This window comes from Bombyx mandarina, chromosome 15 (assembly GCF_030267445.1).
Source record: "Bombyx mandarina strain Sakado chromosome 15, ASM3026744v2".
Classification (NCBI taxonomy): Eukaryota; Metazoa; Arthropoda; class Insecta; order Lepidoptera; family Bombycidae; genus Bombyx; species Bombyx mandarina.
Genome location: NC_143221.1, coordinates 7,160,475 through 7,176,199, shown reverse-complemented (window position 1 = coordinate 7,176,199; position 15,725 = coordinate 7,160,475). Strand labels below are relative to the sequence as shown.

The following is a 15,725-nucleotide window of genomic DNA, read 5'->3' as shown; positions in this document are numbered from 1 at the left end:
TGAAATAAGTAATCGTGATTATGTCTTATTGCATTAGAATGTCTAATTTAAAACATTAGAGAAAGTCAATATCTTTGGAGTGTAAGTTATTTGGAGTGTATGTACGTTCTGTCCCATCTGTTAACTAGCAATAAAAGAAAACATCAAACGCACAGTCGTATGAAAATTCTGTTTATAGGCGAGCGTGTTATTTGGGGTCAAACGTTGATATTAATCTCGTTTGATGTGTTTAATGGTTACAACTTGCCCCTTTTCCTTGTAATCTTCGCGATTAAATGCACGTACCTACTGATTTCAAAGAACTCTTTAAGGAACAATTTTCATGCTTTATAACGTTTTTATACTTTTATCGGCACACGTCAGAGCTAAATCCGGTATCAAATGCAATATTGGCCCGTATTTAGTATTATCTTCAAGAAGTAACTTTGACTAATCATCGCTATCTAAATACTCTTGACGTGAACGAAAACTCAAACATGTTATAAATTACATTTACCGTAAACGTGCGACGACCTTGGTTCAGAGCACTTAATTTTTATTGACATTTCCGATTTGGTTCCAAAAGGGACTTTATGGGAGCAATAAATCACATCGGTACAACAGCATACCTTGTTTGTGTTCGCTGGTGGCAGCCAGTCGTGACGATCAGCCGTCTTCGGAGTAGGATGCGAACGGCTCACGTCCTATTTACACCATTTGTGGTAGCTAATAACAGGATCCATTATAATTCTAACATTGATCAAAGCAAAGTACACTTTTTACGCTATAGTCTATTTACACCAAAATTGGTTCCATACAAAATAATATCCAACGATTTCTCGTACGTGTTTACAAATAATACAGCCAGTCGTGACGAGCAGTCGTCTTCGGAGTAGGACGCGAACAGCACACATCCTATTTACGCCATTTGTGGTAGCTAATAGCAGGATCCATTATAATTCTAACATTGATCAAAGCAAAGTGCACATTTTACGCTATAGTCTATTTACACCAAAGTTGGTTCCATACAAAATAATATCCAACGATTTCTCGTACGTATTTACAAATAATACAGCCAGTCGTGACGATCAGCCGTCTTCGGAGTAGGACGCGAACGGCTCACGTCCTATTTACGCCATTTGTGGTAGCTAATAGCAGGATCCATTATAATTCAAACATTGCTCAAAGAATAGTACACTTTTTACGCTATAGTCTATTTACACCAAAATTGGTTCCATACAAAATAATATCCAACGATTTCTCGTACGTATTTACAAATAATACAGCCAGTCGTGTCAAGCAGTCGTCTTCGGAGTAGAACGCGAACGGCTCACGTCCTATTTACGCCATTTGTGGTAGCTAATAGCAGGATCCATTATAATTCCAATATTGATCAAAGAAACGTACACTTCTTACGCTATAGTCTATTTACACCAAAATAGGTTCCATACAAAATAATATCCAACGATCTCTCATACGTATTTACAAATACATAAAATGTTTATAGTATTAATTGTTTTCTTATTGCTAATGCATAAAGCATTTTATTATGCGCATTTTAAATGTTGATTTCAAACGAATCGAATGATACAATCTTTGCAATCAATATTAACGTGACTGATTTTTTTCTTTGTTGGATTATATTAAAGAGAATGGATAAATAAAGAAGAATCATAAGTACCCTTTGTAATTTTCGTAACTTTATTAAAAAAAACATCACAACGTAACTAAATATTTGTTCAAGTTACATAAATAATAACCGTTGCTACTTTGAGTTCAGTATCTTCAATCAGCAAAGCGCCTCCTCAACTCTATCAATTGAGGTTAATTCGTATGGAGACGTGCCAGGGATCTCTCGGTAGTACCCCTGCATTATTTATTTGTTCAATAAGTTGAATGGTCCAAGGGCTAGGCAACGTAATCGTAAATACATATTTAGTTTAATTCTTCAGTTGAAAAGTGATTTGAAGTTCGTAGGTATTACTCTTGAAATAGACTTTATTTTGAGTCTAAGTAAACTACAACAAACCAACGGGGCTATTTATTGTGAACTAAAGTTCTTTATTTAAATTAGAAGTCACGGTTGTGTTTACGAGTACAATGTGTTTACTGAAGCATTTAAATGTTTTATTGAGTTTTGGTGCATACGCGTAACCTGAAAATAGTATTAAAGTTTAAAATGTTAATGAACTCATAAAATTGTCGTAATATTCTTTAGGTTTTACTTGAAAGAGTACTTACTCTAATCACGTTTTAATTAAAAAGGTGAAAGTAAATAAGCAAAAATTTCATTAATAAACGATTAATACAATATTAAAACAAATCTCGATACAACCAGCCAGCGTTATCAATAACAGGAAGGAACTTTAAACAAGTTCAATTAATAAATTTTTAGTGGCTAATTTATTTCGTCCGCCGTTCGTTGGTCCAAGACAGGGAATACTTACGTAATCGTGCCAACGAAGAGGAAAGAAATCGCGTTTTCAATTCATATCGCATCCTTTTAACAGCACTTTATCGCGTCAAGTCATTGCCTTCATTTGTTTTTGGATGATACGTTCTTCAAATTAATCTAGATCAGCTGTATCATAATCTTTAGTGACACGCGAACAATAAATTAAGTGCCGTTTCACATTAGAACGAAGTTATCTAGTTTATGGACATAAACAACGAAAATTAGTGATAAACTCTTAGTGACTTTATGAGTTTTATAATTAATTGCTTAGTTCGGCTTAGTTTTAATGTCGTCGATTCCGAGACTGCTGATAAACATAATTTTACTGTCACCGAAACCAGACTCAACATCCGTAATGAAATTAAATAAAAAGCTTTTTTGTATGAGGTTGTTTTTTGTCCGTTTGCACGCACGCTGCCTTTATTATGACTAGTTTTTAAATAGCAATTTAGAGTCCCATTGTCAACTGCATATTCTTAATTGCTTCTATCGTAATACAGCCTGCCTATAATAATAGTTACATACAAGTTAATGTATCTTGAACACTTAATTTTGTAAGTCAATGAGATCTGGAAAAGCAATGTAATTAAAACTAATCTAGCTTGGTTGAAAAATAGTTATTGAGGATTGAGACAACTTTATTTTATATGACACTATAATATTCTTTTTCAACAAAATTATTATCACTCAATAGAGCAGTTAATTTTAAAATACATACAACGGTCATTTATCAATGAACAGTATATGTTTAATACGAAACTTGTTTAACGGCTATTACGTCATTACAGCACGTTCGACCTTGAGAAAAATCACTACACAAATATAATATTAAAACACGAGTTAATGTCAAGTAAAAACAGGCAACATATGAAAATACGCAATATTTGCTCATTAAAAATCATCAAATCTACAAAACGAGTTTGGTATTAGATAAATGAGAATTTAAAAGCAAACAAAGCCACTAATCGTCGTTGTTATAAATAATTTTTATTTTCAAGAAGGATGGTTAGTAAACTGTACCAAATTACAAAATCGTCAATATTATTAAATCTATAAACGACTAGTTTGACTGCTGTCTATCATTGATTTGAATTTAGTCTGAATGCTACCAAACATTACTTGTACACCCGCTAGACTAATTTGAAGATTTCTTGACAGTTTCATAGAAATCGGTCCAGTAATTTCTGAGTATATAAGGAGAATACACACGCATGCACATCTACTTTTACAAAAATAGATATTTTTTGTTGTTGTTATTGCTTAGACGGGTGGACGAGCTCACAGTCCATCCGGTGTTAAGTGGTTACTGGAGCCCATAGACATCTACAACGTAAATGCGCCACCCAGTTTGAGATATAAGTTCGTAGGTCTCAAGTATAGTTACATTAGTTACAACGGCTGCCCCACCCTTCAAACCGAAACGCATTACTGCTTCACGCAGAAATAGGCAGGGTAGTGGTACCTACCCGTGCGACTCCCAAAAGGTCCTACCACCAGTAATGATAATTATTTAGCAACGCTGATGACAAACTACTAAAAAAATTAAAGAGGCACTTCGAAAGTGCAACTTCCCGTAGTGTTTCCGCTATTTTGTAGATAGATTTCAAGAGCTACCGGTTATGGAGGCTTGACGAGAGAGGATCTCGATATAATCCAAACAGGAAGCGCCAGTAGCGGTAGTACATACTTGAGCTTGCATTAAACAGAAGTAGTACTCGTAGTATTGAACGATACAACATAAAAGATTCTATTTAAGTGGTAACCAAATATCAATAATACATGGTGGTCTTCAGTCGCTCGAAAGTTCAGATAAGCAAATAAATAACCGCTATGAGTCATTCTCATCTCTATGGCTATGACTATATGGCGGTCCTTATCGCTTCTACCTTTGCGACGTGATAACGAATTCAATTGGTAACAGTACTTTTTGAGGTTCGGCATACATGTGTACGCGATTTTCTTTATGGTTGATTAGTTATTGTAGACATCATTAGCATAACAATAGCTCGCAATAGAGGCTGGTTGTCGCATGTCAGTGCCCTTAAAATTCAATACCGCGCCACAAAGCATGTCGACTGCACAAACTACTAAGCAAATACAATGCTTCCCCACAAATTCGCTTCTTAACGACTATAGGAAGTGCTCTGTATTACAACAATACTAACTATAAATTTTAAGTTCGTTCAACCACGAAATCTGGGAGATTTATAATATGTACATAATATCAGTGGTGCTATTTGAATACATCGCTCAGACAGTTGCAGATACGTTCGTCACCTAAACATTGCGAAATGAGACCACTGCTTCTAATTTAGGCGACTTGAATGCGATATATAATAAAAAATAACCGGTTAACCATCGTTTTTTCTTAAACGGAATTATTGTTTGTTCGTGTTATCACGTATTGGTATATAGCAAACGTCGGCCTAATTAGCACAACCTAGTTTTTGAGATTAGGCACTACTATGTACGTATTGTTTGTTAGATAACTTCTTAACCAATATTTATTCATCAAAAAGTTCCTTGACCGAGTTCTGTAACATGAAATTCACATATGACGCTGTTTTAGCTCACCTCTTGTGTGGATACGAGTATCGGGTGACTTCCCATCGAGCATTCTCTCACTTCTGGGCCATGTGCGCAACATATGTGGTATTTCGACCGTTTAGCTTCCACCGTTATACGAAATTTAATACTAAAATTTAATACAATTGCAATTTTTTTTTGTTATTGCTTGATGGGTGGACGATCTCACAGCCCATCTGGTGCTAAGTGGTTACTGGAGCCCATAGACATCTACAACGTAAATACGCCACGCAGCTTGAGATATAAGTTCTCAGTATAGTTACAACGGCTACCCCACCTTTCAAACCGCAACGCGTTACTGCTTCACGGCAGAAATAGGCGGGGTAGTGGTACCTACCCATGCGGACTCACAAAATATCCTACCACCAGTTACCACCAGTGCAATTTTCGAAACCTTTTCTTCTTCTTCTTTCTGGTCGTTCCCTCAATGCTGAGGATCGTGACTGTATGTCAATCTTCTCCACTCGGTCCGGTTCTGCGCCATATGTACCGCTCCCCATATCTGGCCTCCAGTCACCTCCTTGAGTTGGTCAACCCATCTAGCTGGCGCTCTTCCTCTAGCGCGCTTCCCCTCCATCTGTCCGAGAATTGTGAGTTTCTCCAGGCTGTGCAATGAGGATACCTTGATACCTTTTCTGAAAATCCTTTATTTGTAGTTTGAAATCTTAGAATAATTACACATAGAACGATAGTTCTCTTCAAAGCGGTCTGTCAAAAGCGAGGCAAAAATATAATCTATGTGTGCGTAAGATACTTGTATTTACGCTCGACGAAACGCACACAGCGAAAAAAAGAATGCTGCCAATATATTAACTTTCTCTAAAAATACGGAATTTGAAACTATTACTTGTGATCACAGAACAAATGTGATTATTAGATTACACCTTTTATTTATTTGGAACTCATCAATGATTACTGCTGAACTGATGACAAGGCCCATAGATCCCCTAAATGATTAGGAGTTAAATATAAGTGCAATTCGTCTACCGAAACTACTCTGTAGTGACCCGTTTTGTTTACATCCTAAATAATCTAACGTACCTATTTACTAGAATACACGAATATTGCCTGCATGATGAAAATAAAATCTGTATACAACTTTTTGTTTTTTGTTTAAACCCGCCACCACACAACCTAACTCAAAATACTTACGTTATTTGGTGTAAAGTTATTTATTAATTTTTGGTGGCATTTTTTATTAGGCCGTTTTTATATGTAATAATAGTGTAACTTACAAAAACACGCAAATATTCTAATTCACTTAGAAGCATTCTAGTTCACGTCTGTATCTATAGTCAAGCAAAGTAGTTAAAGAATGAACTAAGAAAATATTTTAAGTTCAAACAAATAAGAGCCAGAATTGTAGAGAAAAGTCGTTTCAATTATAACTTGTCTATAGATACGGTTCTCAGAGTGATCGAGGTGAGAAAATTTTATGAGAAAAAAAAAAACAAATAACATGTATAATTTATTTATTTCAGTAGCATTGTAACAACTGCAACTGTTTTCTGAACAATTGTCGCTTCGATGATAGGAGGAAACCTAAAACCACACCAAAACATAAAATTACATATTTTTATTATAAGTATACTTGTTGTTTTTTTGTCTCAGTTTCCTTATTAATCAATTTAATTAAATTTAAAAAAGCGCTTTTAATTGTCTAATTAAAGAGAATATTTCCCTGTGCTGGCAACATTTTCATAAACTGTGGCATTACAAATTATTGAAATTTATTTTTCATTGTAATGAATGTTTTACGTAAAAATATACGTTCAAACGCATTACTTACCCGTGAAATGTATCGTTACTATCTTTCTTGTGTTTTTCCGATGTACTGTGACATCCGTTCACTGAACAAACCGTCATTTTTAATGAAAATTTCGGGAGTAGTTTTCAATACGACACGTCCTTGAGCACTGACGGGCCGATTAATGAACTTAGCCAATATGGCTAGGTTTGAGTTGCCTCACTTTACGGAGGCGGACTCGGTTTCTATGTGTAATTATTCTAAGTTTGAAATAAAAAGAAACTTGATAACGAGCCGGATTTGTCCTTACGAAAAAAAAAACATCTATAAAGGTCGTTCTAAACTTGTAGTAGTATTCAAGAGACGTAAAAACTACTTCACTCTGCTGAGATCATCGCTATTTGAATTAGGTATCCTTTTTGAGCATCATTTAAGATTTACGACTAACGTATTAAAAATGCTGTCCCGTATTTTACTCATTCCGAATACACGGTTCCTAATTTAAATAAAGACGTTGGAAATAAATATTTTTCAAATTTAAATTCCGATCGAATATTCAATGGATGATCCAGTTCATGTAGTTTGGTTTAAATATCCAAATTATTGCGTAACTTATCGATATTATCTTGTCATAGCTTTCTACTAGTCGACTGAGTTGACTACGTATAATCAACGAACCGTTCATTCAGACTTTAAGACGGCTTTGAGATAGGTATTATCAAAAAAAAAAAATCGGTAGTTTATTTTTATGAATGCTAAAACGAGTATCGATAAAAGGGGTTATCTATAGATCGAGTTTTATCATTCTTATTTAATTGGACGATTTCTCATGGTTATTTTACGTAATGTACGGGCCTATCGCGATAACTTCCTCGCTCTCTAAGTCCATCGAGCTACCCATTATTCCGTACGCAACGAGAGGTCTTTTGAGGATTACCAGCTGATCAGTGACCGTCTTGGTCGATCAGCTGGCGACCTTCTCTGCCTCGCTCATCGGTAAACTGCAAGGTTAGGGAGCCTGGGATTAATTCCGCTAAAACGTTCGACGGGATCTGACATATCGGCGAAGTTAACAACTTATGGAATCCCCAAAGAGTCTGTCGACAAGTGAATCACGAGTCTTTCGGATGGACTGAGCCGCTGGTCCAGCCTAGCCCACTGAGTTTCTCGCCGGATCTTCTCAGTGGGTCGCGTTTCCGATCGGGTGGTAGATTCTGCGAAGCACGGTTCTTGCTAGGGTTCGTGTTAGTAACGTCGTCAGGTTTGAGCCCCGTGAGCTCACCTACTAGTTATGGTTACGCTGAAATAGCCTCTCAAGGATATTAGCATGGGCAGAAAAAAAAAGGTACAGCGTTTTTCAATCTGCTGCATTGGCACGCATTCTTTTATGAATGACAGGACGGGGATGCCTAATCCCTGCCATCAATTTTGCAGCATGAAGAAGGAGAGGCAATGAAAATCTATCTGAAGTGGAGGACTCTGTGTAAATTTTAAGCCTAGCTTTTGTGATTTTATAAGTGCTGTATGAAGAAATAATCTTTTACCCCGCTTTTACGTACAAAGACAATGATATTATTATTTTCAAGTCACAAAATCATACGATTTTTACTTATTAGCAAAGTCTCGGACGTAATTTTATCGATTATCGAATGATTTTATTCCATCAATGATTTTTATTACAAGTTTTCTAGGCACGTTAATATTAATTACGTCATACATGTACATACATTAGTGGTTGCACAGGTCGAAAATAAAACGATTGATGTATAGATATACATTATTTGGGCGAATACACAATCAAGCTCGTAAGCCGTTAGACTCGCTCTCTTTGCCACACGTCACAATAGCACTTACCATAGCTAAAAAATACATTCTTATTATTCTGGCGATAGTTTTCTTTTTGTTTATGTATAGCGTTAAATTTAACTTATATTCGTTTGAACATTGAGCTGTAGATTCGTTCAGTTTTTCAGATACTTAAAATTTATATGAAGTATAGACTTACATAACATGAGGCTATACAGCTGATAAGTAAATTATCTTAATATTTTTTTATTGGAGATATAGCGTATTTTTGCACGCAATTTTCACAGCATATATTTCAATTCCAAAGTCGACGTGGATTGAAGTTTTGAGCTGAATCGTCGCATTCACGTGGTGCTGTTTACAAACTCCTGTGACAATTTAACATTAGGTTGGTCACATTTATTCGGCTGAATAAATCAGAAAAAGCATATACCTAATAATATTTTTGGTTGTTACATTCGGAACGCATTTTGTATTAATGTATTTGTATCTAAAACCTATAAATTTCTAGTTTTAATTATTAAAATAATTTTAAATAATTCTTCAATATATTGCTCGTAAAAATAAAGATCAAACATTTAAAGTCTTTTTTTATAGTTTCACGATTCTACATGGAAATTAATTTTATACCTTCTTATCTTTTCAATTAGCGCAAGCGCAGGAAAACTTAAACGAAGTCTACTTTTTTTTGCAAATGTTTACTCATTTTACATGTTCTCTGGACTTTAAAGATATCTCTGTACGCGTGGCTTTTGAAGGAAAGCATGTCGAAATTAATCTATAGCTGTGAACGTTTTATCTCATCATTCCATCTCATTATCAGCGCTTAGCCGTGATTCGAGACATCCGCTAGATCACCCGTTACGCTTAGGAACAAAGACACCATTCTCACTACTCACTATACTGTCTTGTGTGCGTTCAAAGTGTTGAACGCGATTATCGTACCGCTGCCTGCTCTTGCAATGTCAACAACACTGGCCCGAGGTTGTTGAAATGTTACGAAATAGCCGTGAAACGAAAATATTGTTTATTATGTGTACTGTTGCCACGGACGTAGTTAATAAAGGCTACCACACACCAAACAGGTCGTTGAAACACGAACGTGCATCTTGCGTTCGAGTGAACGAGATCGATATATATAAACACTACTTCTATCTCTCTTCTGGTGATCGTGGTGCTCAAAGTGCGTAGTAAAATTTAAGAAATTTACGGTCAATGATGAATGAAAATGACCTTGATATTAATTTTCTGATAATCGAATGAAGTTCATTATCAATCGTTGACGGATACAAGATGCGATGCGATTAATCGTAAATCAATAGACTGTTATCTATGCTTAAAATATTTAGCTTCTTTTAGTTTTTACGCCCATTTTTATCAACCAAGTATAACGGACTTTGCACAGTTTGAGTAGCGCTGTTTAAGACAGTGCGAAGAAGGGCCGCCCGAGCCCTTTCCGTGTTCCCCTCATAGAGCTGCCTGTAATACCGGTACGTATTGGCGCCCGTGATCTCCCCTACGGTCACATAATTTATAGCTTAACCCACGAACGACCTCACTATTGTTTTGAAGCAGTGAAATTTTGATTTATCGGCAAAACAACACGCGTGCATGCCTAAGTTTATTTATGAAAGAATGCATTTGTAGGCAGTGGCTTGGCTCTACCCCTGGCATTGCTGAAGTCCATGGGCAACGGTAACCACTGACCATCAGGTGGGCCGTATGCTCGTCGTCCTACAAGGGCAATAAAAAAAATGCGGATTATTTGAAGAAAAAAAAACGGTGAATAATTTTTTTATTCTACATTGTTACTACCCTCAATCAAACCTAGCCGAATAGAGCACGAAAGAGCCAGCTGTAGTTGTACAGATTGAAAAAGATAAATATTAAAAAAAATCAGAAATCTAAATTACGTGTTGTCCTATAAACGTCCCCCAAATCTGAAATAATGGTTCTTATTAAAAATTATTTATTCTTCCTTTCTATGTATAAATGATAAATAATGTTTGTGTGTTTGTCTCTTAAGTGAATCATCCGATTGTGATGAAATTTGATACGGTTACTGTTGGCACTCCAGGAAAGTTTTCTGTCATAGCGTCATCAAGGTACAATGCCACATTAGTGATGTCAAGAAATCCTTGTTTTTCATACAATTAGCGATAGTCAGAGCGAAACGTGACCGGTTTTCACTGGTTTCCTTATAAAATGTATTCGTTGGATCTTTAATTGCTATAATTTTCGTATATTTTGCACGTTGCTATTTATTATAATAATGACATCGTGTAGATATTCGTTGCGACCTAAAAACTTTGCTCTAACGTCTTTATCAAGAGAGGCATATACAAAGTTTGTATAGACGAAACCTAACTCGTATTTCTCCTCTTAGAAAAGAAAACCTACTAGCCAATAATTATCGTAACAGAAAATCAAGTTAAAATAATAAAAAAAAAAAGTTATAAAATTAAAGGATGTCAAATCAAATCAAATCAAATCAAATCAAAAAAATTTTATTCAACATAAATGAAAGTACATACTTGTTGAACGTCAAAAGAACTACAGCCAATTCACAAGACTAGCCTCCCTCCTGAGAAGAATTGGCAAGAAACTCAGCGGGCATGTTTTTTTTTTTAAATATTAGTTTTTTTTTTATTGGTTTTAAGTTTATTTTATTAACAAAAAGTCAAATCAAAATAATTTAACATAACAGGCGGGGATACTGACCACTATACTACCGAAGAATATTAGATTATTTTTTTAATATTAGATTTTTTTAAATATTCATTTTTACATGAGTATAATAACATAACAATTATTACAATATTGAAATGCCCGGAGCGAGCAACTCATTCCCACTTTGTGCAATCTTCTAGATGTGTGTTTATAATAATGAAAAAGTTAAATTTTCATCTCAACAATATATCTTTTTCTATCCAATCAAAGCATATAAATCTATAAAGCTATGTAAACACAACAACGAGTTGGCATGATTAATGCGTAATTTCTAGGTAAATCTAAATAAGCAATTGTTCAGTACCAGGCGACTGGAATACACGATTATTAAAACATCATTATGCTTACAACGTTTCGTTGTAATAAAAATACATAGTACGCGTAGGACATAGGACACTGAAGTGCACTGTTCGGTTACAATGATTTGAATACAAAAACAAGAATACTTTTAGAATAAATCTCTTAAAGTTTTATCTTTGTCAATAATTACTACTGCAGAGTGCTTAGTTGCGGGTTTTTAACTTTTCGCTTTTAAATTTTAACCTCCCGAGAAGCTAAAAAAACTCGTAATAAGCACACAGTACAAGGATTGCCTAGCATATGAACAGGTGAAGTCTATTTAGTTTAAAACCCACCAGGGTGATATTGAGCTATAAACATATTCGGAATTAGCTAATTTTTCTCCCTCGTTTTACTGGTGGTAGGTGATAGGTGGTACTCTTGTGAGTCCGCGCGGGTAGGTACCACCACCCTGCCTATTTCTGTCGTGAAGCAGTAATGCGTTACGGCTTGAAGGGTGGGGCAGCCGTTGTAACTATACTTGAGACCTTAGAATTTACATATCAAGGTGGGTGGCGCATTTGCGTCGTAGATGTCTATGGGCTCCAGTAACCACTTAACGCCAGGTGGGCTTTGAACTCTCGTCCACACATCTAAGCAATAAAAACAAAATAAAAAAATTCGGAATCAACGAATTTTTCTCCGTCGATTCACGAACAATTCGATGTTTTTAATTGATATTCAATTAAGTTTACTTCAATGGATCAAATAGCTGAAGATTTTTTGTTATGATAAATATTTTTTCTAAAATTTTATACTTCAAATGGCTCTCCTTTAAAGCTGCAAAAATGTGGCTTAAACCAAACAACCTTTCACCCCTCGCTATGAATACTTAGTTAGACTACCATATGTTTCTTTTACCAATTTAAACAGTACATTTACTGTCCATATTTTATATCGTAAATGGTATGCACTTATTTTCTATACATAATTGGCTATCCATTTTTAAAGTCTAATGTTATAATATAATGCCTTTATTTATTATTATAAATCAATCGAATGCTTAGAACCTTCCTTTCAAATGTTAAGTATGTCATTTAAATTTCGCATTATAACACGCAACCGTATTATGACTTAGCAATTTACTGATTATCTTTATTACTGAAAAGCTTAAGCTAAGCTCATATATTAAGAGAAGCTTTCGAATGTAACGGTTTTAGTCTTAATGAACGTAAAGTTTATAGCAATATGAAAAATGAGTCATGTTCGTACCAACAGCCGCGCACGGCAAAACAAATGACTGATTCTCTTTTACAATAACTTGTTATTGCATACATTACTTAATGGAGATTTTCACGTCAGTATTTTCTAGAAACATTCATAAACTAAAATAATGATCCGTCCAAGTGTTTGCTTATATTATCAGATGTGATTTTCTTTCGCTAGTACGGGTAGGTAGTAATAGTACGCTAGTAGTCACTAGATCAAATTAGTATCGTGGGAAGCGAAGTAATTTGATGACGAGAATGTATAAAATAATTGTATTGCACTGTACGTGATCACATATTACCTGAGCATATATGATTAGAAGCTATCCCGGACGTGTTTGACAGTTATTACTCATATCAGCGTTAGGAATGATCATAATTTAATATTAAGTATGTTACCTTAAAAAAAATTACCAAGTTTGTTGTTATGAAAAGTAATAGTTGTACCGTTGAAAGATTTAAGCAGTGACTAAAATAGCATACTTCTTACGTCAGTAATGTGATCCATAGAATCAAATGGATTTTTAATGTTTAGGTCAGATACATGTATTCGTTGCATCAGTATTATGGACCAATATAAATCTCTCGTAATAGCTCCAGATAAATTAAGTGAAGTGTGGCTTGAATGGGACCATGTGCATAAGAATTAAATTAAAGCTCCAAATATAACATAATAGGCTGTAAGTCACTTTCAATATAAAGCGCTTTCCAATTCACTTATAAAACATTCAATGTAGATAGATGATAATAAAACATATCAATTTCGCAAATGACACAAGTAAATTCATTTAGAGATATTTTTAGAGAACAATAAATCATGATTTTCTTGAATTAATTGCCAAAGTGTTGTTGTTTTTAATCAAAGATACAATGGTGGTATCCTTGAAAATCGACCATAAACCTGGAAAATAAGATGGCCGTGACTACCTCTGCAACATACCATGGCTCGCCTATTCATGATGGCTTCGCCACAATACGTGCGCCAAGGAGTCGAATCAAGATAAGAAATTTAGTTGAACCAAATACACCAACAAATCTACCTCAAAGACATTCAGAATATTTTACTTTACAAAGAGCATCCACAAAAAACTTCTTGGACAGCAGTTGTGGGGTTCAGTATATGTCCAATGAATCACCCGGCATTCGTTTAGGAGATAAACCTACATCTCTCAGTTTTTCCGAGCCAATATACGCAAAAATCACCCCACCGAATTCAAAAAGAAATTCCCCAGTGAAACATCTGAATATCAAAAATGAAAGAAATAATTGTGATACTGCTGTATTTATACCTCGTCGACGGTTACGAAGCTTAGAGCTGCCAGTGGATCAAGAATTATGGTCAAGAGAAAAAAATGGAAACGGTCAAAGTAATGGAGAGAACTTATCCTGTGATCTACAAAGCTACGACGGGGGAGAACAACATTCTGTGCGTACTGATGGCACAAGCTCGTCTATTGACTATCGGAGGAGTCATAGTGATAGAGATAATTGCTCTGAATCGTCTTCCTATGTTACCGATAACGATAGACCTATATCTAGCTACAGCGATAATTCAACAATCCCTTCGACGGATACGGAGGATGTGCTGAAAGATTTGCCCAGTAAATCAAAATTCCATAGATCGCCCCAAAAGTACGCTACATTGAACACTAGAAGACCTAAATTTATAGATCTGAAACCTTTGAATTTTAAAGAAAATCCTTTATATGGAAGTTTATTGCGTAATAAGATAGGATACAACTCCGAGCCGAATACACCTATGAATGGTAATGTTTGCATTAATGCAGAGCTCAGTTCAAGTGGTGAAAGTCAAAAAAATGTACCGCCCATGACTTTACTTAATAACAGAAACGGCTTTAGGAGGTCAATTAGCGAAAACAATGGATTTACAAAAAGATTGAACTATAGACATTCGTTCAGTGCTGATCTAAGACCACAGACTTACGCTAAAAGACCGCACAAATGCTGCGAATGCATTACAGGCATACCGGCCAATGAAGAGGTCGAACAAAATTCACGACCTTCATCTAGAACTTTAGGCACGTTATATGAGACACAAGATCCAAAAATAGGATGCCAGACCATACTTCGTTCGAAACCTCCGATTCCTTGGTGGGAATTGGCTATCAAAAAATCACGGTACAAGAGCTGTCCTATATTAGAAGAGGTAAGTGAATTTTCATAACAAATTAATGCAAGTAAATTTGATATAATTCACTTGTGCTTTGAAATGTAATAAGATGGTAGATTGTAATTAATGTATGTACGAATCGAAGTAAGAAGGGGAGAATAATAATGAGTGGCGTGGCGTGTTCACCTGATGTCTAATGGTAGGTGCAGCACATTTACAAACGTCCCCTATTCGAAAAAAATATACGTAATGTATACACGAAAAACGGTGTAAACACAATCGCGGCTTTTTTCGAGTCTACACAGCACCCTCACAATATAAAATGCCAGTTTGTTACTACATATCAGAGATTGTCGGCTATAATACTTAGATTAATTAAAAATAAATCAAGAAAATCATATATCGGTAATATCTCTGTTTTTTTCATCCCTTTCATCCCTGAATGCTAACAGGTGCACAACTTAACATACCATGTCTATACAATTCAGATTGAGAGCTCTGAAATCCGAACATAATAGTATAAAGAAAAAAATATTACCTAACCACCAAAAAAGTGTACCTTCGTATCAACGGTCAGGTGTCGGTTTAATCGATAATCAGATACCGATTTTCCCACAGTAATATAATAGAACTTTACCCAGTTTAAAATTTGATAGGTGACGGCAATTACAATATCTATGACAATCTATGACCTCCAGTAACATAACATTAGAAACAAAAGTATATCTCCCCGTCTCAAAATCA

General features: G+C 35.3%; 1 protein-coding gene and 1 long non-coding RNA gene across 14 annotated transcripts in view; one reads left to right on the top strand and one right to left on the bottom strand.

Moving 5' to 3' along the window:
* Nucleotides 1-15,725, top strand: part of sick (sickie) — a 256,372-nt gene that overhangs the window by 216,856 nt on the left and 23,791 nt on the right. The window lies entirely within an intron of this gene.
* On the bottom strand, nt 6,476-7,032 carry LOC149501448 (uncharacterized). The gene is made up of 2 exons (XR_016324232.1): nt 6,810-7,032; nt 6,476-6,562 (listed from the first exon to the last, which is right to left on the bottom strand). It is a non-coding gene; the product is annotated as an uncharacterized LOC149501448 (long non-coding RNA).